Source organism: Tamandua tetradactyla, chromosome 3 (genome assembly GCF_023851605.1).
Source record: "Tamandua tetradactyla isolate mTamTet1 chromosome 3, mTamTet1.pri, whole genome shotgun sequence".
NCBI lineage: Eukaryota > Metazoa > Chordata > Mammalia > Pilosa > Myrmecophagidae > Tamandua > Tamandua tetradactyla.
Genome location: NC_135329.1, coordinates 64,010,610 through 64,036,992, shown reverse-complemented (window position 1 = coordinate 64,036,992; position 26,383 = coordinate 64,010,610). Strand labels below are relative to the sequence as shown.

The 26,383-nt window shown below is 34.9% G+C and overlaps 2 pseudogenes; both read right to left on the bottom strand.

The window, feature by feature from the left end:
• Positions 1-7,678: 7,678 nt before the first annotated feature.
• Positions 7,679-8,898, bottom strand: LOC143675584 (olfactory receptor 5M10-like; annotated as a pseudogene).
• A 16,330-nt stretch (positions 8,899-25,228) lies between these two features.
• LOC143676115 (olfactory receptor 5AP2-like) lies at positions 25,229-26,182 on the bottom strand (annotated as a pseudogene).
• Between the last annotated feature and the right edge of the window lie 201 nt (positions 26,183-26,383).

Genomic DNA, 26,383 nt, shown 5'->3' with positions numbered 1-26,383 from the left:
GTAGTTTTCTTTATATAGGTTTTTTGTCTCTTTAGTTAAATTTATTCCTAGGTATTTTATTCTTTTAGTTGCAATTGTAAATGGGATTCGTTTCTTGATTTCCCCCTCAGCTTGTTCATTGCTAGTGTATAGAAATGCTACAGATTTTTGAATGTTGATCTTGTAACCTGCTACTTTGCTGTACTCATTTATTAGCTCTAGTAGTTTTGTTGTGGATTTTTCCGGGTTTTCGACGTATAGTATCATATCGTCTGCAAACAGTGATAGTTTTACTTCTTCCTTTCCAATTTTGATGCCTTGTATTTCTTTTTCTTGTCTAATTGCTCTGGCTAGAACCTCCAACACAATGTTGAATAATAGTGGTGATAGTGGACATCCTTGTCTTGTTCCTGATCTTAGGGGGAAAGTTTTCAATTTTTCCCCATTGAGGATGATATTAGCTGTGGGTTTTTCATATATTCCCTCTATCATTTTAAGGAAGTTCCTTTGTATTCCTATCTTTTGAAGTGTTTTCAACAGGAAAGGATGTTGAATCTTGTCGAATGCCTTCTCTGCATCAATTGAGATGATCATGTGATTTTTCTGCTTTGATTTGTTGATATGGTGTATTACATTAATTGATTTTCTTATGTTGAACCATCCTTGCATACCTGGGATGAATCCTACTTGGTCATGATGTATAATTCTTTTAATGTGTTGTTGGATACGATTTGCTAGAATTTTATTGAGGATTTTTGCATCTGTATTCATTAGAGAGATTGGTCTGTAGTTTTCTTTTTTTGTAATATCTTTGCCTGGTTTTGGTATGAGGGTGATGTTGGCTTCATAGAATGAATTAGGTAGTTTTCCCTCCACTTCGATTTTTTTGAAGAGTTTGAAGAGAATTGGTACTAATTCCTTCTGGAACGTTTGGTAGAATTCACATGTGAAGCCATCTGGTCCTGGACTTTTCTTTTTAGGAAGCTTTTGAAATACTAATTCAATTTCTTTACTTGTGATTGGTTTGTTGAGGTCATCTATGTCTTCTTGAGTCAAAGTTGGTTGTTCATGTCTTTCCAGGAACCCGTCCATTTCCTCTAAATTGTTGTATTTATTAGCGTAAAGTTGTTCATAGTATCCTGTTATTACCTCCTTTATTTCTGTGAGGTCAGTAGTTATGTATCCTCTTCCATTTCTGATCTTATTTATTTGCATCCTCTCTCTTCTTCTTTTTGTCAATCTTGATAAGGGCCCATCAATCTTATTGATTTTCTCATAGAACCAACTTCTGGCCTTATTGATTTTCTCAATTGTTTTCATGTTTTCAATTTCATTTATTTGTGCTCTAATCTTTGTTATTTCTTTCCTTTTGCTTGCTTTGGGGTTAGCTTGCTGTTCTTTCTCCAGTTCTTCCAAATGGATAGTTAATTCCTGAATTTTTGCCTTTTCTTCTTTTCTGATATAGGCATTTAGAGCAATAAATTTCCCTCTTAGCACTGCCTTTGCTGCGTCCCATAAGTTTTGATATGTTGTGTTTTCATTTTCATTCGCCTCGAGGTATTTGCTAATTTCTCTTGCAATTTCTTCTTTGACCCAGTCGTTGTTTAGGAGTGTGTTGTTGAGCCTCCACGTATTTGTGAATTTTCTGGCACTCTGCCTATTATTGATTTCCAACATCATTCCTTTATGGTCCGAGAAAGTGTTGTGTAAGATTTCAATCTTTTTAAATTTGTTAAGACTTGCTTTGTGACCCAGCATATGGTCTATCTTTGAGAATGATCCATGAGCACTTGAGAAAAAGGTGTATCCTGCTGTTGTGGGATGTAATGTCCTATAAATGTCTATTAAGTCTAGTTCATTTATAGTAATATTCAGATTCTCTATTTCTTTGTTGATCCTCTGTCTAGATGTTCTGTCCCTTGATGAGAGTGGTGAGTTGAAGTCTTCAACTATTATGGTATATGAGTCTATTTCCCTTTTCAGTGTTTGCAGTATATTCCTCACGTATTTTGGGGCATTCTGATTCGGTGCGTAAATATTTATGATTGTTATGTCTTCTTGTTTAATTGTTCCTTTTATTAGTATATAGTGTCCTTCTTTGTCTCTTTTAACTGTTTTACATTTGAAGTCTAATTTGTTGGATATTAGTATAGCCACTCCTGCTCTTTTCTGGTTGTTATTTGCATGAAATATCTTTTCCCAACCTTTCACTTTCAACCTATGTTTATCTTTGGGTCTAAGATGTGTTTCCTGTAGACAGCATATAGAAGGATCCTGTTTTTTAATCCATTCTGCCAATCTATGTCTTTTGATTGGGGAATTCAGTCCATTGACATTTAGTGTTATTACTGTTTGGATAATATTTTCCTCTAACATTTTGCCTTTTGTATTATATATATCATATCTGATTTTCCTTCTTTCTACACTCTTTTCCATATCTCTCTCTTCTGTCTTTTTGTATCTGACTCTAGTACTCCCTTTAGTATTTCTTGCAGAGCTGGTCTCTTGGTCACAAATTCTTTCAGTGACTTTTTGTCTGAGAATGTTTTAATTTCTCCCTCATTTTTGAAGGATAATTTTGCTGGATATAGGAGTCTTGGTTGGCAGTTTTTCTCTTTTAGTATTTTAAATATATCATCCCACTGTCTTCTAGCTTCCATGGTTTCTGCTGAGAAATCTACACAAAGTCTTATTGGGTTTCCCTTGTATGTAATGGATTGTTTTTCTCTTGCTGCTTTCAAGATCTTCTCTTTCTCTTTGACCTCTGACATTCTAACTAGTAAGTGTCTTGGAGAACGCCTATTTGGGTCTAATCTCTTTGGGGTGCGCTGCACTTCTTGGATCTGTAATTTTAGGTCTTTCCTAAGAGTTTGGAAATTTTCAGTGATAATTTCTTCCATTAGTTTTCCTCCTCCTTTTCCCTTCTCTTCTCCTTCTGGGACACCCACAACACGTATATTTGTGTGGTTCATATTGTCCTTGAGTTCCCTGATACCCGGTTCAAATTTTTCCGTTCTTTCCCTATAGTTTCTGTTTCTTTTTGGAATTCAGATGTTCCATCCTCCAAATCACTAATTCTATCTTCTGTCTCTTTAAATCTATCATTGTAGCTATCCATTATTTTTTCTATGTTTGCTACTTTATCCTTCACTTCCATAAGTTCTGCGATTTGTTTTTTCAGTTTTTCTATTTCTTCTTTATGTTCAGCCCATGTCCTCTTCATGTCCTCCCTCAATTTATCGATTTCATTTTTGAAGAAAATGAAAATTCTTTTCTGTTGAAATGGAAAACCTCTTCGTATATTCAGCATTAGTTGTCTCAGCTCTTGTGTCTCATTTGAGCTATTGGTTTGTTCCTTTGACTGAGCCATATTCTCAATCTTTTGAGCGTGGACAGTTATCTTCTGCTGCTGGCGTCTGGGCATTTATTCAGATTTCTCTTGGTGTTGGACCCAGCAAGGTTGTAATATTTTTCTGTGAAATCTCTGGGTTCTGTTTTTCTTATCCTGCCCAGTAGGTGGCGCTCGTGGCACACGTTTGTCTGTGGGTCCCACCAGTAAAAGGTGCTGTGGGACCTTAAACTTTGGAAAACTCTCGCCGTCCTGGGGGTTCGCTAGCCAAAGCGGCTTGAGCCGGCCCGGGGTCCAAACGCTCGCCGCAGCCAGGGAAAGAGCCCGTCCGAATTTCCTAGTCGGCCCTGGGCAACACGCGTGGCGGGAGGGCGCCAGCGGCAGCGGCCTGCCCGAGAGAGTGCACGTTCCCCGGGAGTCACGGGGTCACCGTTCTCCGCGGCCTGGGGGTTTCCGATCCAATTCTCTCAGTTGGTCCGGGGGCTGCGCGTGGTGTGGTCGCCAGTCGCCTTGGTTTCAGGGGACCACCTCTCCAATTCTCCCAGCCGACCCGGGAAGGGGGAAGGGAGTAACTCCGGCCGCTTGCCACCCGGCCCGGTAAGGCCCGCGCGCCTCGGCGATCTCACCCGAGCTGCTTCTCTCAGCCAGCCAGCCGTTCCAGGATGGGGTATGCTGTCTTTTTTATCTCTGTTGTGGCTTTGGGCGCTTTCTGTATTGTTTCTACTCCCCTAGTAGGTGTCCTGGAGAAGAAACTAAGATCCGCGCGTCTTACTAAGCCGCCATCTTCCAGGAAGTCAACTAGAAATACTTGTTACCCTTACCCTACTAGTAAAAAGGAAATTTGATCAGGAACGGTCAGGGATACAGTACAGTGAAATGTTTTCCTGTTTTCATTTCATTTCATTTCCTGAGCAGAGGCAAACTGTTCGTAGACACGATCGTGTTGATGAGTTAGCAAGTATGTGATGGTATTGTGAATTACTGATTGTATACATAAAGAAAAGAATGATCCCGTGGCAGTGCGACAGTATCCGATCCCTCAAAAGGCTCTGGAAGGGATTCAAAGCCACTTGGTGTGGTTAGAAGCACACCGAATCATCTGACCGTGCAACTCTCCATGGAACACTCCACTGCTGCCCATGAAAAAGCTCAAACCAGGGAATTCTGCCCCGTCCAGGACCTGCGAGCAGTTAATACAGCCACAGAAACGATCTATCCTGTGGTTCCAAATCCATACCAAAAGATTCCTTTTTTTAATGGGAGATGTCAGTTCTAATTTATATTTTTTCCTTTCTTGCTGAGGGAGTTTATATTATCATGTTCCTACAATAATATTAACAATTGTTTGTTATTTAATTTTATGAGGAAAACTCAGGTCAATTTCTCATCTACCCACATAGCATTTTAACATAACAACCTCTTTAATAAGTGTGTTTATGTGTTTATGCTACATATTGCAGATGTTTGTTAGCATCTCCTTAAATTAACTTTTTCTTAAGTGAATAATATAATGTAGTACAGCTATGCCACATTCTAGTATATCAATGAGAGGGAGTTTTCATGTGTTTCTCTCTCTGAATAGAAATTTTCACAAGTATAAGCTATTGGTTCTAATCAGTTGTCATACAGGCTAGATTTCCACAATTTCTTTCTTTACATCTTTTTACATTGACTTTTTTGGGGAATGTGTGAAACCACATTCTTCTTTCACAACATCCACAACAGGTATTGGCCGTTTTCATTTTCTTTTTGTAAATGTGAGGATTTAGTACAATCAACACAGAAAACTTTCATTCATCATAGAATATTTATGGGAACTCAACTGTCACGGGGGTCTTTTCTTCCTAGTGTCATTGTATGCTACTCTGATGATGATATTTAAGTTTAGTGTGTTGGGGAGGCATTAATTTCCAGGAGGTTTCTTTAGAAAACTATGTTTATGCATGAAAATGATATCGTGTATTCCAGATTATAGATTGAAGTCACGACAATGACTTACCTTTCATCCTTAAACACAGATAAATATACTTTTACCCCTGAAGAATTTCAAACAATTTCCTTAACTATTTTTAAGGGAAAAAAGTGTAGCAACTTGAATTGGAAGGAAACATCTATTAAAACCTCTATTCTGGAAAAGGTTTTTCATTCCCTGCTATTTCATACTTTCATATTAGAGTGCCAATATTAAAAAAAATAAATTACTGTAGCTTATATTCTGGAATCTTTATTATCCTGGTAATGCACATTTTTTGTTATTTCTGCTGCTTATAAAATCAGTAAGTGTTCATTATGGAACATTTCAACATAGATATAAACAATTTATGATTTTTCTTAATGCTGTTGTTCTACAAAGTTGATTATAATGTATATATTTTGTACCCTGCTACTTTAATTCCCTTTGACAAGGAATTTACTGGCTGCATAGTATTCTAATCTAAAATATTATCATCCAATATTCACTGAATGTTATGAAAAGGACTAATTGTTCTTCATAGTTTCATTTGTGAGAATAAATATAAATGCTTATATAAAAGTAGGTGCTAAACTATAATTAAATTAACTTTTACTGATTTTTATTCATGTTAGTTAATGCTCTACCTTATCTCTACAGAATTTGTGAGCTGGTTTTCACCCAAAGGTTCACATGATGAAAAAATTAAATCATAAATAGAAATAAATAAATGGAAATTTAAAAAGAGGAAGATTACATGTACTGCCACCATTTAAGAAAGTTGCCAAGATTGAGCTTAAATTTATCTTCTGAAATCTGCAGTAGTTCTCAAAACTAGAAAATAAAAGGAAGCACACAGTTATATATAGAGAAAACAGAGAGTATATTTCATGGTGATTCTAAAGTACATTTTTCAAATAGACTATAAATTTGAGTATGAGATCATTTTGATTGCTAGGTGTAGAAACAGAACAATTTGCTTAACAAAAGGAAAATTTGTTATAAAATAAAGGTATGCCCCATGGACTAAAGACTGATAGTCTCCAAAAAGAGGTGGGAGTAGGGTCTATGCCACCATCAGTATCTTCAGAAATGCATTAATAAGCACCTCTGTTGTCTCTTTGCAATCAGCTTTTCCTGTTGCTTAACTTGTTTAGACAAACAACAAACAAATACACCTTGAAGCAGCTCTGAAGCTTGTATATAATATTCTAGTCATGTAAAATGCACTCTTTTTTTCAGTAACTTTTCTAAAAATCGACTTTGATAGGTCCAGCCTTGCTCAATTGGCTCTGACAAAGGAAGGGGACAATTTTATAAAAATTATAGTTCATTGAGAGATTTCCTAAGAAATACATTTGAACACTTTATAGTAAGTGCAGTAGTGGATTTTGGGTAAGTATTTCTTATAGTTGCATTAAGAGTGTAGAATATTAAAAGGCAAAGCATTTAAAGAAATTTAATAAGATTTAAATGCATATTATTCAATATACAGCCATCTTGTCCACTAACAATGCATGAATTAACATATATGAATTATGTGTCTCTTCATACATCCTTCCCTACTATTTCTTTTCTCAGTGGAAGTTTGATAACTATTGGATGAGACTTACTTGTAAAATTATGAGGGGGACTAGCTCAATGTTTCTTAAAACGTTGGAGTTGTAAAGACCCCTTTATAAACAAAAGTAAATTTTGGGTCTTGTCCTCCAATACATTTATTTCACTGGTGCTGTTTCATGGCATTATTGTAACTGGACAGCCAATTAATAGATCTTTTTGTCTCAGTAAATTAGCCCAAAATCAGAACTACTGCACATTTCATTTATTCAAATGTCTGAAATGTAGTTATACTGTTTTTATGATTCAATTGGATTCATACTTTTAGAAATTTTAACAGTTCGATTTCAAACTTGAGGTCCTTACAGTGATAAAATGATAATCAAACTGTCTGTAACATGTGCTTAGGGAAAACTAAGAGAAATCTTAAGCCTATGATTGACCCATATATTTAAAAATGTTCCAAACAATCCTAGTGATTACTTGGATCAAATCATTGTCATGTACTATACATTGATGTAGAAGCTATTTCATCATTAAAATGAAAATTCCAAAATTAGTCACTCTATCCTAGATCTCACTAAGTTTCTTTGATTGATAAAATTCAGACACAATCTACTTTCAATTTAACTATTAGAAGAATTTAGCTAAAAAATTTACCCATAAGTAAGTAAAAACATTGAGTCATTGAGTTGGTGTATAGAATTATGTTATATCAATCACTTTATTTTGGGAGAATCCCTGCCAAAGAAATCATTTTCAATTTACATATTAAGTGTACAATCTGGCTTTGAAGTGTTAACTTTGAGGGTAAATAAACTACATTGGTCATGCAGAGTTCATGATGATACACAAATCATGGCCACACGGTAATGGATTTGTTCTTTGAAAGGAGTCATTGCATTATCACAAACCCTCATTGATAAGTGACCAGAAGTCTGAACACCAACTTTGTGGGAGAGATTTTCCTTGACTACCTGCTGCATGGCATGTATCACATCCTTGTTCCTTAGGCTATAGATCAATGGGTTCAGCATTGGGCTCAAAAAAAAAGCATATAAGTTTTAGAGCTGGAGAACCAAATCTGAGTTTCAGGTGTCACACAGACACTTAAAGTTCTGGGGAACTACTGGGCTTTATACAGAGAGTAAAGCACCTCAGAATTTAATGACGACAGTTAACACTTACAATTTGTGCTTAAAGCTTCTTTCAGGCATAAAAAAAGTATAAAAGACTGTAATTATTTTGGATTCCTCTATGGATTTCTCACTTGGAGGTCTCAAGTGCATGCAGAACAGTGTTCCATAGAATATGATTACCATTGCCAGATGGGAACCACGAGTACAGAGGTCTTTGTGTCTGCCTTCAGCAGAACACATCCTCAAGATGGCTGCAAAAATGGAGAGATAGGACCGAAGGATGATGAACAGAGAACTTGAGAGTGTGAAACCAGCAACCACAAACATCGCCATCTTTTTGACAGAGGTGTCAGAGCAGGCCAACATTAGAAGAGGAGGATCAGCACAGTAGAAATGATTGGTTTCAAAGGAACCACAGAGGATAAGTGAAAAGTCAACAGTGTCTGAGAGAGTCCATTAAGGAAGCCATAAGTATAAGGGACTGTGACTAAAGACCTGCAAACATTCTTGGACATTCGAGTACTCTAATGGAGAGGGCTGCAAATGGCTACATTGTGGTGCAGTGCCATCGATGTCAGGATATAATGCTCAGTAATCACAAGCACAATGAAGAGAAGACACTGTGTGAAGCACCCAGCATAGGAGTTGGTCTTTTTGTCTAAGAGGAAATTGTACAGCATATTTGGAGTAATTTTGGAGGAATAGCAAATGTCTACAAAGGAGAGGTGGCCCAGGAAGAAATACATGGGAGTGTGGAGGCAGGAACTGGTCCTGATCAGCACAATCATGCACAGATTTCCCGCCAGCATGATGAGGTAGATTGTCAGGAACACCCCAAACAAGATTTTCTCCAGCACTGGGTTGTTGGTGAGCCCCAGCAGAATGAATTCGGTCACTGTGGTGTGACTTGGGGGGAACATTTTCTCATCCTTTGAAAATGGAAAATGACAACAAATGTGAGATTTCCATCTGATATTTATTCTTTATTTATTCCATCCCTTTTATCATTGTCACGTTGATCTCTTCAGCCATGATAATAATTGTTCTCTTTTCAACAGGCACCATTATTATATCTACATAAAATGTTTTCACCCCCATCACTTTTACTTTATTTCTTCCTTTTCCTTTCCTTATTTCTCTCTCTAACTCAGAGTTTTACACACACACTCTTATATGAACATACATATGCAAATGTACAATACACACACATACTTGAATGCATATACATACTCACATGTTTATATGAGTCTTCTTAGGAAACTCCACAGTTGGTATTTTTTTTTAATTTTCATGGGACAAAAATGTCAAAAGGGAATGAAAATCAGTTATGAAAATCATTTAAATGAAAAAATGAAGAGTTGGGTCTCTCAGGACACTTCAGCTCTGATATCCTTTTATTGCAGACATAAATTAGTAAAGAAGTGTTTTGATTAGCATTTTCACTTGAAAACTATTGTTTTGTGGCCTAATTTCATTAAAAATCAACATTGCATTCACCTAATTTACCTCTTAATACATGGCTCTATTGTCCTCTCTAATTTTTAAGTTGAGTCATTCATTAATTAATTTATTTACATTGCAAGACTTGATTTCTTCTGTTCTATTTCTGAAGCTAGAGCAATGAGCAAATCCTCTACCTCATGCCCTCTTTGTGGTACATCTACTGTAGATGGAGGAAACATACTAAAAATTATAAAAAATTATTTAACATCTGGAAGAAGCAAACACCATAGAAAAATGTAGATAAGAGTGAAAAGAGGGTGGCTTGAAAAAATTCAGTGAATGCCTTTCTGAGACATGATATTTCAATAGTGAATAAACCATGTGAGTATCAGGGAAGAGTGTGGAATTTTTAGTCCTAAATTTTTGCATCAATGACTCACTTGTGAAATTGCTTATTTAGGGAAGTACATAAAATTTTAGAATGTAGCCTTAGATTCCAGCTCTAACCACTTTTTTTCACTCATCCATTTGTAAAAACAACACTTAACTCAAAATACTCTTCAAGAATTGCCCCCTAGGTCATTGTTTGTTTACTTGTCAGAAATATAGCAGAATTTTACATATACTAATTGATTTTTTAGAGATTCAATGATCTATTCTAAACAAATGAATAGGAAAGTCAAATGCAATTGATGAAAATTATCTTTCTTTTCCCACATAGGTGGAATACTAATTGCCATTCAATAGGATAAGATGAATTTTTGTTGTAGGAATGGAGAAAATGACCTACCTCATAAAAGCTGACTTACCATACTTTGCCAACTGAAAATGGGATGATTTATAGTGTATTCCTTAAGGATATTCCCTAAAGTATTTTATGAATTATTCTAAAGAAGCAATTAAAATATTTGTTCCTCAAGGACATAAACTTAATTTGATATTTTGAAAGTATAGATTCTCCTTTGAGGCTGAAATCCCAATGCCAGCATTTGTGCATCCTGCTTGATACATGACTTCGTGGATCCTTAACATATTCAAAAAAATTAGGCACCACTTTCAATAGAATGGAAGGAAGAAAATATTTGTAGTTAAGTTGTCTAAATTTATTTAATGAAGATGAGGGAATCCCCATCAGAAGTCCTCATTTTTTATTTGTAAGTAATAATCTGAGTTCACTTAAAGACTGCTTTTGGTATGACCACGTGGATGGTAAGAGATTTGAGGAGAATGGTTTGAAATAGTCAGTGTGATATCAGGAGGGTGACATAAGCAGTTAATGGACAGATAGGTACTGGTCAGATCTGAAGGTTTTTTGGAGGTAGAATTTATGGATTTATACAGAAGCATAGTGTCTTATTGAGTTAATTTTCTCAATATGATTTTAATCAAAGCCATATCCTAGTGTCAGGTTCATTCATGAAATCATTGACTTAGGAGGAAGAGTATAAGGAGAATACAGCATAATTTAATATTATCTGACATTATATTTTTTACAGAATAAAGTAACCAAGAGACTATTTCATTTGTCTGTGTTTTCTAGTGCTCTGATTGTCCTAAGTCAATACTAGGTCAATAAAGTTAATTAATTTAGATATAGTCTGACCAATACAGGAGAGGCATCTCTAATTTTGGCTGATCTCCAAATGATGGATTAATTTTTGAGAAATCAGAGACCAAGCTGTATATATTTGATATATTGATACAATTGAGATATAAAGCTGTATATCAATGTTAAATATATATTTTTATGAACTGATGAAGTTTGAGATTTGAGCATTACCATAGTACTTTCTCAAATTGATTGGAAAGATTGCTCTATTTCAATGTTCTCTTTTTTCCTGATTTCTCTCACAAATAAAATAACAAAAATGAAGAAAAATAAAACTGTAGCACTTGAAATATTTCTGAGCAATGGAAATTCCTTGGAGAATTTTACAGTTGATGACCTTTGTTGTTTGACCTCTTAAAATGGATGTCCCATGTTTTTCATAAGTAACTAAAGACAATTCTTTTCTTCAACTTCTCATTTGAAGAAAAGCTATCTTGATTATTTCTCTTTTAATTTAATAATATTCTGATATATGATAACGAATAAACACAACTCAATTAGTTGTTGATGTACAAACTTCCTTTTTTCCCTAAGACAGAAAGACTCAATAACTGAATGAGTAGGCAAGAAATTGTGCATTAGGTATTTCACATCTGGAGAGGCAATGTGTCCACACTTTTCAGTTTTGGAATCCATTTGTATGAAGGTGATGTTAATTTATTTATACAGCAATGTATAGCATTTGGATGTCCAGACTTTACATATATGAATGATACTTACTCTAGGAAGAATTTTATCCATTCCTATTCTATATTTGTTAACAAGCCTTCAGAGGGCTCTGAGGTAATTATAATGGAAGACAATGCATTTCTTAGTTAATATTAAATTGCTTCATTTGCAATGACCAATCAATGTGCATATGCTAGAAAGATACTACTGTTTTTAGCTACAGATATGGTAAAATCACCACATAATTGATTAATTCCTACTAGACTTGTAACTTGTTTACTGATGTTTTTGTGTTTAACTGGATTCATTTGTTTAAAAGCAATTATAAGTTCAAAATTGTATCTGTTGTCATAACTTGAGTTACAAAGTGAGAAAAATAAAGATATACATCTTGGAAAGGAAGAAATAAAATATTGCCATTCACAGGTATCATGATAGTTTACATTAAGCTAGCCTTAAAATCCTACAAAATTTGCCTAAAAGAATCACCACTATTAAACAAACAGGAAACTGCAAGTGTTTGACAAGAAGTGGAGAAGAAGAACACATTCCCTGCTGATGGAAAAGCCAAATTGTACAACCACTGTGGCAGACAGTTTGGTGGTTCCTCATAAAACCAAGTATGGAGTTTCCTTATAATCTGGCAATCCCACTACCTGGTATATACTCAGAAAACAGAAACTGATAGATACCTGCACAAGGATATTCACAGTATTATTTAAAAGTGCCATAAGATGGAAACAACCCAAATATCCATCAACCATTGAATGGATAAACAAAATGTTTATATGCATATAATGAATTATTCCTCAGCAGTAAGAAGTAATAAAGTCTTGAAGTATGTGTTGCCTGACAAAGGCAGCAGATTCTTTTGCCTAATGCAATCAATGACCAATTCTTGAGACCCCAGTGTTTCAAAGAGAGAACAAGTTTATTACAAGGTGCACAGTAGGAAAGCAGATGGCTTAGCCCAAAATCTGCCTCCCTGAACTGCAATAATCCTGACAATTTTATTAGAGAAAAAGATGGGCAGCATTCAGGATAATGAGCACAGTGGACCCAGATGATGCAATTAGAGGTGCTCTAATTAATGAGCATGCACAGACTGATTGCATGCTTAGTCAAGAACATATGCAAGAAAATGGTAGAATGAGGTATAGGTGACATGAGTTTTAGTCTAAGCTACATCACATGTCCAATGGACCCAATTTAGTTAGATAGTCCCAGTTATCAAGGTAACTTTGGACTTGGGGTGGGTTAATTCTGAGCTGATCCAAGACCCTTCATTAATAAACATTAGGGGGCATCTTTAATGATTACAAGACTACAACCTTGAAAAACTGGATAAATAGGTACAAAAGGAGGTTAGTCACAAAGTTTTTACAATCACTGGGGCAGAAGTTAATGGCTAAATAATCATTATCTGAGATCAAAGCAGCTGTATTACAATTTAGATATTTCAGGTATTCCCTCTGTCTATTCTAACATACCAGAAAGCAAAAAGGGCTATCTATATAATGATGAAGTAATCAAAATCATCCCTTAAATCCTAATTTCTTGACTACACATGTGACAACATGGATGAACCCTGAGAACATTATATTGAGTAAAATAAGTCAGACACAAAAGGAAAAATATTCTATGATCTCACTAATATGAACCAATTATAATATGCAATATTATACATATTATAATTCATTCAATTATAATTCATTCATAGACATGAAATCTCATATATAGGCTACCAGGACAGAGAATGAGACTAGGGAATATGGAACAGTTGCTTATTATGTTGATAATTTTTAACTAGGTTAAACTTAAATGTTTGGAAATGGATAGAGGTGATGGTAGCATTTTATTATGAATGTAATTGACACTGCTGTGTTGTGTATAAACGTGGTTGAAAGGAGAAATTTATAATCACATATGTCAACAGAAGGAAAGCTAGAAGTTAAAATGTCAGAATGTATAATACGGTGAACCTTGCAGTGGATGATGACTGTGATGAGTACAAATGTAAAAAGAGTGATTTCATGAACTAAAACAAATGTATGACACTAGTTCAAGCTTATAATAGAGTGCTATATGGAAACATGTATTAATTGCAAACTATGGGCTAGAGTTAACAATATCTTAATATTTTTTCATCAACAATAAAAAATTTGCCACACCAATACTGGGGGTCAATAATAGAGGAAGAGTAAAGAAAAAGTTTGATAATGGTGAATGCACAACTATGTGATGATACTATGAGCCATTGATTGTATACTTTTTTTTTTTTTTTTTTTTTTTTTAAAGGAAAGACAGAGAGAAGGAAGGAAGGATAGAAGGAAGGAAGAAAGGGAAACATTTTTAAACATTTTCTTGTTTTATTGTATTTCGTTTTTCCGTTTTTTTTGTTACATGGGCTGGGGCCGGGAATCGAACCGAGGTCCTCCGGCATAGCAGGCAAGCACTTTGCCCGCTGAGCCACCGCGGCCCGCCCCTGATTGTATACTTTGAATGGATTTTATGGTGTATGAATATATCTCAGTAAAACAGCATTTAAAAAACTTACAAGATAGAAATTTTGTCTGGACTTAGGAAAATTAGATTATTACAAAATCAATATATAAAAATCACAAGTAAAATTATATATCCATAGAAAACAAAGAAAACATCTAAAATCTTAAATATCATTTATATTAACATCAAGTGTATAAACTACTTAGAAATAAAAATAATAAAAATTTGCAAGAGCTACATATTGAAAACAAAAACCCCTGTAGAAATAAAGATTATTTAAATAATGAAGATACATCCCACACATGTGGACTGAAGTATTCAATAGTGTTAAGATTTCACTTGTTTCTAAATTGATCTGTAGTTTCAAGTCATGCCAATCAAATTTTCAACAGGCATTTTGTTTTCAAAAGTTGACAAGCTGATTCTAACTTGTATAAATATATATACACAAAAGATCTAAAATAGCAAGAGTAATTTTGAAAAAAATGCAAAGTTTCAGGACTTGCATTACCTAAGTTCAAGAATAACTATGAAGTTACCATAATCAAAACAATGGACAGACCTAAGAAAAAACAAATTAATGGTACAAAATAGAGTTCAGATATATTGCTTAGTCAACAGTCAACTGAGAAAAGGCAAAGAGACATTTTAGTGGGTAGTGCTGCAGGAACAATAGTCTCTGTAATAAAAAAAACAGCAACATCATTTCCTTTATTACACTATGCTTCACTATTCTGATGTCAATTTGAAGTGGATCATAAACTTAAATGTTAAAGTTAAATTTATAAATCATCTGTAAAAAATAGTTTATCTCCATTATTTCTTTGATATTTCTCCTCCTTCTCTCTCTCCCTTCTTCTGGTACTCACATTTTGTTTGTATCAGTGTGTTTGTGTTTCACATTTCTCTGATACCCTGTTTATTTTACTTCATTCTTTACTGTTTTTCAGTTTGCATAATTTCTATAGATCCATGATTCTTTCTTGGGCCAATTCAAATCTCCCCTGAGACTTTAAATGAATTTTTCATTTCAGTCACTGTAATTTTTGACCCCAAAATTCTCCATTTGTTTCCTTTATTATATCTATGTCTCTAACAATATTCTGGGTTTGATGGAACTTTATAATCTTATTTCATTTATTTCTTTCATTTCAGTTTCTTTTTGCTCTTCAAAAATATTTGAAGAGCTACTTTAAAATCTGAAACTTGGTTATACTCACAGGCATTTCTGTTCTTTGCTACTTCGAACCACCCACCTCCACCCACAACGGTATGGAACATACTTTTCTGTTTTTGCATGTCTCATAACTTTATGATGTGACTGGACATTTTAAATAGTATATTGCAACAACTCTGGTTACTGCCTTCTGACCAATTCTGGAGCTCTTTATTTGTTTTTGCTTGTTTTGATGGTGTCTGGATGGATTGCTCCATGCAGTCTATTTTCAGTATGTAGTATTAAGCCTATGACATTGCTCCTCAGAAGGCAAAGCCTTCAGTTTACTGGGATGACTGTGGATTTTGCAGAATTCTTTCTGGCAATCTCAAAAATATGAGCTAGTAAATGATAAAAAAAAAACACAGAGAGATAGTAGGAAGGAGAGAGAGACAGAGACAGAGAAAAAGACCTGGGGGCTGGCACTGAGCCCTAATTCCAAGCCTGTGTCAATTTGAATTAACTTTTTGTCCATTCAGTTGAAATATCCTAGTGAAAATTACTGAAACCATATTTACATTGTGTGAAATTAAAAGTATAGGCTATTAAAACATGTTTATTAAAGTGTATAGTTTCAAAAAAACATGGCACATCTTTCTTTTAAAAGAATAAAACATCATCCAAGAAGTCATAGAACCATATATAAGGGACTGTTTCATTTCTGACATTGACTTTTTGAAATTGTACTTGTTTCACACTTCAGCTCCTTCTGCCATCTCCCTGGTTTTCTGAATTTTAAAACTTTTGTTGATCATCTAATATAAAAGCATGGGCATATAAAGGCAGGTATAAAAAGTGTAATCTTTCCCAGGTGTTCTCAGTTGATGTTAGGAAATATTATACAGTGTCATTTTCCATGACAATATTTTCCATTTTTTCCCATGACAAAGAAATTGCTTAGGTTACTTTACCTGTACAATAAGATTGTGTGTAACTGTCTATTTTGGGAAATCCAAGGAACATGATAGAAATCATAGAGGATGTAACATTTTATTGTGTTTTCAAGGATAAGTTTTCCCTACAATGTATGGATAACAGCCATTGCATATGCAATGAAGGACAGCAGAATAATAATATAATATGCAAGGTCTAGGTTGCAAAATAGAGGAGGATAAATTCATATATTTGAGGTCCATTTCTCATCAAAACCATGTGCTAAAACCAAAAGCTAGATTAAAAAATACCTTTCATACATTAAGTGGCTACTTTCTATTTGGACAACATATTTTTTTCTATTGGGATATCATAGTATTATGATGGAATTATACGATGGAATATTATGCAGCTTTAAGACAGGATAAACTTATGAAGCATGTAATAACATGGATGGACCTAGAGAACATTATGCTGAGTGAGTCTAGCAAAAAACTAAAAGACAAATACTGTATGGTCCCACTGATGTGAACCGACATTCGAGAATAAACTTGGAATATGTCATTGGTAAAAAAAAAACAAAAAAAACCCACAAATATATGTAATTATTTACTAAGTGATTAGGAAATTGATATGTATCATGTATATATACTTTGCAGGTTTATATGTTTAACAAGCAAATATATGACTACCAGATGCTTTTATCTCCAAGAATTACTTCTTGGATGTTAAAATAAAAAGAATACTTCCTTTTTAATCCACAGAATCATCCACTTCATGACCCTTATCATTCTTCCTCTGTGACTTCCTTAGTTCTACCCAACAGTTGGTTCCAGTTATTTCCTAAGTGGCCTAGATTACTTATCCAGGTTAGAAGTATATGATGTGCACTCCCACAATAATTTAATTCTAATATTTGCCTCTGGCTCACTAGGGACAAGAGATCATCTCTAAATTCTGTGTCAATTCCCTGGGGGTATGCTATCTCAGCCTGTTCCTCATTATCTCTTGTCTGAAAGTTTTACCACCACCCAATCAAGGAGTCTTGGAAATTGGAACAAGTTCTCTGGCTTCTTTGTCTTTCTCCCACAGCTAAATGAATACTGCGCTTTAAACCTATGAACAAGATGTTGAGATGTGATATTTGGTTATTTACTGGCATTTAGATTATTTGGAATAAGGGGATTTTTACAGAGCCACCAAATTTCAATGTATGCTTAGTGTATTTGGCCTACCCCCACTAACACAAAAAAGCCTTGAGACACAATGAAAGTTGGACCTAGAGTGACTAGAAGTGTGTTTGGGCATGTCTAAGTTCAAATCCTAAAATCCCACACTTTGATGATTCTAAATACAGATGTAAAAAGAGAATGTTTAAAAATTTTTACCAATGGAAGTCTGAGCTCCTTGTTTCTCAGACTATAGATTAAGGGATTTAACATGGGGATTACCACTGTATGAAACAAAGACACCACTTTGTCTTGGTCTAATGAGTAGCTTGAGCTGGGTTACAGATACATGATTAAGATTGTCCCAAAGCAAAGGGTGACCAAAATAAAATGGGAAGCACAGGTGGATAACACTTTGTGGCTTCCCTCACGGCAATGGTTCTTTGGCATGGCAGTAAAGATGTAGGATAAGAAGAGATAAGCAATAAGAATACTCAGGAGGCATTTGAGTTCATTAAAACTAGCAAAAGCAAAAATGACAACTCATTGGCATGTGTGTTGGAACAGGAGAGGTTCAGGAGGGGTGAAGTATCACAGGAAAAAGTGGTTGATGATACTAGAGCAGCAGAAAACCAACTGGAACTTGAAGGCAGTGTGAATGGCAGCATTCTTAAAGCCTGCAAGTTGGTAGCCAACACAAGGAGGCCCTCAAAATGGAGAGACATGGTGACTGTGTTATGAAAAATTTTGTTGATGTCCTTGAAATGATCATAGCCATCACAGTCAGCAGGAAGCCCTCATAACAGCAAAGAAACAAAATATTAATAATAATGATAATAATTGAGTGACTCATTCACTAAATAAATTGACTGGGTTCTCCACCCAGAAATTTACCAGTGGATTAGGGCAAATGACAGAAGAGTAAGAGAAGTCAATAAGGACCAAGTTACTGAGGAACTGTCCATGGAAATTTGGAGATGAGAATCAAATTTTATTAATGGATTCAGGCCAAGGTTCTCAACCACAGTGATGATATAGATGACTAGAAACACCACAAAGAGAAGACACTAGTTCTGGAGGATCCATGAATCCCAGCAGAATAAATTCATTCATTGCTGTATGGCTCTTTACAACTTATTTCAGAATGAAGGATTTATTTGCTAAGATAGCAAAAAAATAAAAACAAGAAAAATATTGTACCCCAAAATACCAGGAATATTAAATATTTCATTCCATGCTTAAATAAGATTATTTCTAAGGTATTCTGAGAATATGCATATTAATATTCCTTATTTTAATATTGAGATTAAAAAGAAAATATTCCTTAAATAAACTTAGTAATCTATTTTATTTAAAAATATGCACATTTCTGGGGGTGCAAGGGGAGTTCAGTTTTAGAATTCTCACCTGCCATGTGGGAGACCCAGGCTTGAATCCCAGCCCATGCACTTCCCAAACTAACAAAGAAACAAACAAACAAAAAAACAAGAAACAAAGCAAAAATTCAATAAATGCTACTGCAATAAAGGGATACTCACATGGAAAAAGAATGAAATCTGACCCACCATACAGCATACAAAAGAAAAAAATATGCACATTTCTACATGTGTGTGTGTTTTTCCTACATCTGGAGTCATGCTGTCTTTCCCTCTTCACTGAAATCTGAATAAGATAATTTACTTTAAAAAATATTGAAACTCTGATCCTTTTATCCTTCTGGTTAAAATTCTCCATTGCCAATAAAATTACAGTCAAACTGCTTAGAATAACCTTAATTTAACTGCATATTACCCTATCTCCCAACTTCCCTTCTCCTCCCCTCTCTCCCTCATCCTTCCTCTTCTCTTCTCTTTTGTATTTCTCTTCCCTTTCCTATTTCTTTCTTTCCTTTTCCTCATTTTCTTCTCCTCCAATCCTTCCCCTTTCTCTCTCTCCCTCTCCCCCACCTCTCTTTCTCCTCCCCAACTATTCTGAACTATATTTTATTACTCTGATTGGATCATGTCCATTGCAACATACCAACATACTGCTATTTTTTCCATCTTAGAAAAAAATATCTTAATCTTATTGCCCTTGCTACCTATCATCCTATTCCTTTATTGCTTAGCAGTAAATTGAATGAAACAGTGAAATATACTTTCTGCACCCAGTTCTGCTTTTCCTGTTTTCTCTTATTTCTTTTACAATCAGGCTTTCCACCCCATTACTCCATTGAAGCTTTGGTCAAAGTCACCAGTGGTCTTTGTCTTGTTAAATCCAGTGTCAATTCTCAGTCCTCATCTTTCTTGACATATCATTGGAATTTAATGAATTGATTGCTTACTTCTCCTTAAAAGACTTTCTTCTTTTACCTCCTGGAGCAATGCACTTTCTGAGTTTTTCATTTACCAGTTTTCTTTGCTTATTGCTTCTTTTTTCCTTCACTTTTCTGTTGGAATAACTCGGAGCTCATTCTGTTAACCTCTTCTCTTTTCTGCTTATGGTCTTTCCCTTCTTATTAGTCTCCTGGCTTTAAATTCCATATATTTACTTAAAATTCCCAAATTTATATCTCTAGTGATGACTGCTTTCCCAAACTGTAGACTCACATATGCAATTGCTTACTCACAACTCTACATGACTAGCAAACAGAAATTCAGCAAGACAAAATCTGACCTCCTCATAACCCTCAACACATATTATACCCATAGTATTTCCTATCTCAAGTCCATAATAACTTTATGCTTTTGTTCACACAAACAAAAACAAATAAACACTTTTCAGGGGGACTTTTTTCTCTTATCCTTTTCATACATGCCATATCCACCCCATTAGTTACTTCTGTTTGCTATATTTTTAAAATATCTGTATCCACAAGCCACTCCCTTTTTCCTCCCCTCCTAAAACTGTGGCCCAAGCCAACATTATCTTTCACTTAGATTTATACATTAGCCTTTTAACTGATCTTTCTATCTTGAAAATCAGCTAAAACCCCACCTTGTGAAATAACCACATTTTAAAATTGTGTAGGCATTCTTTACATATTCCACTTTTTGCTTATATAATATATACACTCAAATATATTAATATTATATGCACATAGACATAATTTTGCATAATAGGAATAATATTCTGTATGACCTTTATGATCCTCAGTGTAATATATATATGTGCATGTGTCTATTAGTGTTTTAAAGAGGAAGGCAGTATTTTGTTTTTCTAACTCAACTTTCTCACCAAGTGCTCATTATTTAGATTCAAATTCAGAGAAATGTTTCGAGTACCCCCACATGTCTGGTGGTACAAGAGGACATTTTATGCATTGTCCTTGGTAGCTTATTCACAAACCAGAATAGAGATAGAATTCTTCTTGTATAAATGAAAATTTGTCCTCAAAAATATTAAAGAACTATTCCAAAGTCACAAAACTACCACAAGAGAATAATAGGATGGAGACTGAAAATATAGATCAGTTTGTCAATTTATACATATATTACCACATAACTAACTTTATAATACTTTTCATTGGTCACTAAATTTACCCAGATGTTTTCACACAACACACAAACCTAATTCAATGTACTTACTTTTCCACACAAGTATATATATATATAATATATATATATAATACATGCTATTAAGCTATATGCAAATATTCATGTTAACTAGTCTATAAAATTCATTCTCTGTTCCTGGTGATTCCAAATCCCTTCTCAAACTATATGTGGTCACAATTTTCTCAGTAATATTATAAAGCAGTATTTCAGACATATTCTATTAAAGATGTGTAGTCTCAATTGCTGGAATGTTTTTTGAGCCTCTTGGAAAATTGTATATCTGAACACTTGAAAATAAAGCAAAACATCCTACCCTTTTTCCTTAAGTCATATTCTTAAGGAAATAGGGATATTTCTTTATAAGTTTAATTGTGTTTTATTTATTAGTTTCTAGAAGAATACAAGTTCTCTGGTTTTCAAGAGTGAGATTTACAGATTTTTTGATCATAGAAGTAGCATCAGGAAATCAGGAGAACTAATTTAACAAAGAGTAAAAAATTCTGCTTCTGAATACAAGGCACAGGGTCAGCCTTACCAACCTGAAATCATTCCTTTGAGATTTAGAGTCTGCAAAACATTAACAAGTCTAAGGCTGAAATATGTTAAGAATCCACAATTAAAATGTGGCTTCAATTTTCATTGAGGTAATTGAATTAAATTTTCCCCAATGAAACATTTATACTCTGGAGAGAATTATAAAAAGTATTTCACTGTCCTGAAAATACTAAGCACAGAATTAAACTATGTAGTTCAGAATTCAGCAACTTCTGCCTCTAAATTTCAGAATTCCAGTTAAAATATGATTTGTCATTTCAACTAGAACATGTTTCTCATTTAATTCATTCATTCATTTATTCTTTAAACAGCCATTTAGTGATTTTTAAACATTTTTTATTGGCTAGAATTGTCCTATGTACTGGGTAGTGTAGTTAACAACATCAGTCTTGTCCATTCTTTCAAAAAGCTTGTAGTCTGGCTTTGTGGAGAGACAGCTACTGTATGGTGATAAAAAAAAAGTATAATCAAATGCCATGTTTCCCCAACAACTTTCTGATCACAACTTGTAACTTCCCATTTACTCACTCCTGTCCACATATGCTTGTTTCCTTGTTTCTCTAAGGAAACAAGGAGGAAGTACCTCAGGGTCTTTGCATTTATTGTGATTATGCTTGGATTTCTCATTTACAGATATTCATATAGCATTATCCTTCTACTCAGGTATTGCTCAAATGTTATTTCCATAGAGAGATCTTCTTTAACACCACTGACACCATTTAGCACAACTTTCTGTTTCATTGCCTGCTTTACTTTTCTTCAAAGCACACACATTTTTATGTCAAACACATACACTCACACAAACATAAATGTATATTCACACAAACTGATATATACTTGATATAGAAAATAAATTCTTCTCCACTTGAATATGTTTCATGAGATCAGGAACTTTGTTTCCTTACCTGCTGCATCTCTAGTACATGGTGCATGCCAGTTATATAGTGAATAGAATTTTAATGACATGAATACAAATATGAAGGATGTCCAATCTCTTGCTCCAAGGACATATTAAGGAAGTATATCTGTTGAAAAAACTTTCATAATGAAACATGGGAAAAGATATTTTAAGCCAATGATAGTAAATATGATGCTAAGGTATAGTTTCTTAGCAGTACAAAAGATCCTATAGTTTTCATTATTTTATAGGTGACTGAGCATGATAAGCAAATAATGAAAGCAAATTTATTAATCCTTTCATATTGCCAAATTCCCTAGAGACCAAGTTATCAGTTCAACATATGAACCTAGAACGCAGGTCAGCTGGGGATATGAGTTTGTGATTCATTGCAGATTTCTTAGATCACCTAACAAGTGGATGCATATGAAGACTGTTAAGAAATAATCTTTTGGTGTTCCAGGATTTAGAGGTCTGCACAAAGAGGAGGAAGAGAATGCAAATCTAACTAGGAAAAAGTGACCAGTGAGGGAGGAAGCAAACCGAAAGGATGATCTAGAATTCTAGGAAGAGGTGTTTCAAGGTAGCTGGATGGGTCAGCTGTGACAAGTCCTACTAAGAGATTAGATACAATAAGATGGTAAAGTAATTTTCAAATATGGTATACGGAGGTCCTTTGAGTCCTTGACAAGATTATGGTCAGTGGGACAGTGGAACAGAAACACAATTGACATGTTAGAGACTCAATGGAACATGAGGAAGTTAGGACAATGACTACACACTGTGCTTTAGAGAAGATTAATTGTAAAGGAGAACAGAGAAGCATTGGTGGCTGGGTGGAGCTTTCAGTCTAGAAAATTATTAAGAAAGGTGATACTAGACCATTTTTGTAAACAAATGAGGATTTTCCTGCAGAATTGGAGAAACAAATCGTTGGGAAGGATACAAATATAATTTCAGAAGTAAATTCTATGGAAAACTCCAAGGAAGTGGAAGAGCTGGTCAAAGATAGAAATAAGGACACATTATCAATTTTGAAAGGAAGGAAGGAAATATAAATATTTAAAGGTGGGCGAACTTCTCTGATTACTTCTATTTTTGGAGGGGGTGAAATGTGAGGCAATATCAAGGCCACAGAGGGAATTCTGGGGAATTTTCTCTAATTGTAATATGCAGCTTTGGTGAAGGACCAGGGCAAAGGAATAAGTTTAAATAAAGTTGGGCTACTGTCAGAAGAGTAGAATGGAGGGTAAGTGGAACAATGGATTTGAGGATGATTATGTGAGTGATTATATGATAGACTGTGAAAATCTCAGCTGAGCAGTGAATGAAATGTGGGTATGACAATAGTGATTAATAATAAAGTGCCATTTTTCTTAGATTTGTGATAAACAGTTGTTAAAATATAAGTATTATAGTAGATTAGTTAGAAACAAAGGGGGAATGAATACAGATGTGAACCATGGGAGAGTTTCAGATGTCTTTGAGAGAAACCTTGGTGAGTGTGGGAATTATGGGGAGATGAGGAGACTCCTCGTACAGTTTACAGGAAAGCAGGATGGGCAGGATGAACTAACTCCTCTTTTGGGGACTCACTTGTTTATTCAGGTGTAAAGGGGCTTGCAGAGTTATTGCTGTTCTTGCTCACGAATGTTCTCCCTCATGGGTGTTGGAAAGGGAAAAAATAGTGAACAGACATTATATTTAGTAGTTTATTAAGTATACTCAAATGATTACTTAGACCACCTCCACCATGCAATCTCACCTAAGAAGGCTTTTATTTCTTTGTTCCAAATTTGCAACCCCTCAGCCCACTACAATGAGCAATCAGTAAATCATTTGATTGACAGTAGTTTATTGTAATCTATGTGCAACCTTGGGAAGGGGAAGATTAAAAGTTAAAGTACAATAATTACTATTCTTGCAATATTACAATTAATTCATAAAGCCAGTAAGTTATTCCTCCAGTATTCTCATGCTTCTCATATTAATATAATGTCTGATAAAACTCTTTCTTGTGTATTATTTGATGTTCTAGACATCCATATAAGTTTGATAATTGTTATCTGTATTAGATGATGTAGTATACTGCACAGATTTTCTCTTCCAGATTGAAGTATTGAATTGTTATTTCCCCAGCTTCCAGGTATGTCAGCAACTGATAGTTCACAGGTGAATTCCTCTTTGGAAATTGCCCCTGCTGAGAGGAATTGCCTTGGCCAATATTATACCCCTCTAAGAGAATATCCCACATGCAAAGCTGAGTAAGAACAAATATCTGACACTTCAATCACAATTTGAGAATCTCTGAAGGGCTGTCTCAAGCTCCAGAGCTCCATGTGAAATTACCTGAATCTTCTGTGGCAACATCATCACCATTCCACTTCTTCTGTCCAATGCTGCTTCTCTCACCCCTTTATAGGTACTGTTTCTCTGTGCACTCTCCAGTAAACTTCCTACATATAAACGTCTGTCTCAGAGTCTGTTTGCCTGAAGCCCAACCAAAGACACGAAATTACATACAATGATACTGACATCAACAGAACTAAATGTTGAAGTTGTAACTTAAATACAGTTCTGCCAATTCCAAATGTTTTGATATCCAACCTGTATTCATTCATCAGATAGACCCAAATATATATATATATATTTCAAGATGCTAGGAGACTAAACAATACAAAAAATTTTCAATCTTTCACCTTGACACAAGTAAAAGATCCCATGAAAGGTCAAAATTATTAAGAAATTGTAATTTCTTATACTTAACAGAATGGGATTTACAGTATGTGTTCCTGTAAGGTTTTCTTTAGGGCTTCTTTTGCATCTTTATTTTTCAAACTGTAGATGAGGGGATTTAGCAAAGGGATGACCACTGTATAAAAGACAGAGAAAACCTTATCCTGCTCCACTGAGTAACTAGAGGTAGGGCACAGATACATGAAGAGAATTGTCCCAAAGAATATGGTGACAGCCATAAGGTGGGAAGCACAGGTGGAGAAGGCTTATTGCCTGCCCTCTAGTGACGGCATCCTCAAGATGGCAATGAGGATGCATAAGTAGGATGTGAGGATGATCATAACACAGTTGACAACATTAAAACTGGAGAAAGCCATGATGACAATGCCATTGATGTAGGTGTCAGAGCAAGAAAGTTTGAGCAGAGGTGGTGTGTCACAGTAGAAATGGGTGATCTTATTAGAGTTACAAAAGGACGATCTGAAAGTCATCCCTGTGTGAATGGATGCATTTCCAACGCCTGCTAGGAATGAGGTAGCCACCAGCAAGAAGCAAGTTCTCTCTGACATGAGAACAGGGTAGAACAGGGGGCTCCAAATGGCTGCATAGTGGTCATATGCCATCATGGTCAACAAGAAGCACTCAGTACCCAGGAAGTAGCCAAAAAAGTAGAACTGGGCAGCACATCCATTGAAAGAAATCATCTTATTCTCATCTACAAGATTCACTAGCATCTTAGGAGTGACAGAAGAGGAATAAGAGACATCAACAAAGGAGAGGCTGCTGAGAAAGTAGTACATGGGGGTGTGGAGACAGTGGTCAATTTTAATCAACATGATCATTCCCAAATTACCCACCATCATTGCCATGTAGATTGACAGAAACAATCCAAAGAGGATAGCTTGTAGATCCGGGTTCTCTGAGTGTCCTAACAGAATAAATTCTGTCACTTCTGTTTGATTCTTGCTTTGAATCTCTTTTATATATCTGTTCATTTGAGCTGGGGTAAAGGAAAAGATAGAAGATGACATTTGGTTATGGAAGTGCCATAAACAAAATTTTACAATGTATACCCATACATATTCTAACAGAAGAGCATAAAGTGAAAAGTAATGAACTTGATGTCAACTCACAAACCTTATATCTGAGTACTAACTAATTTTCTTAGCAAATGTCTGAGTATCTATTAATCACAA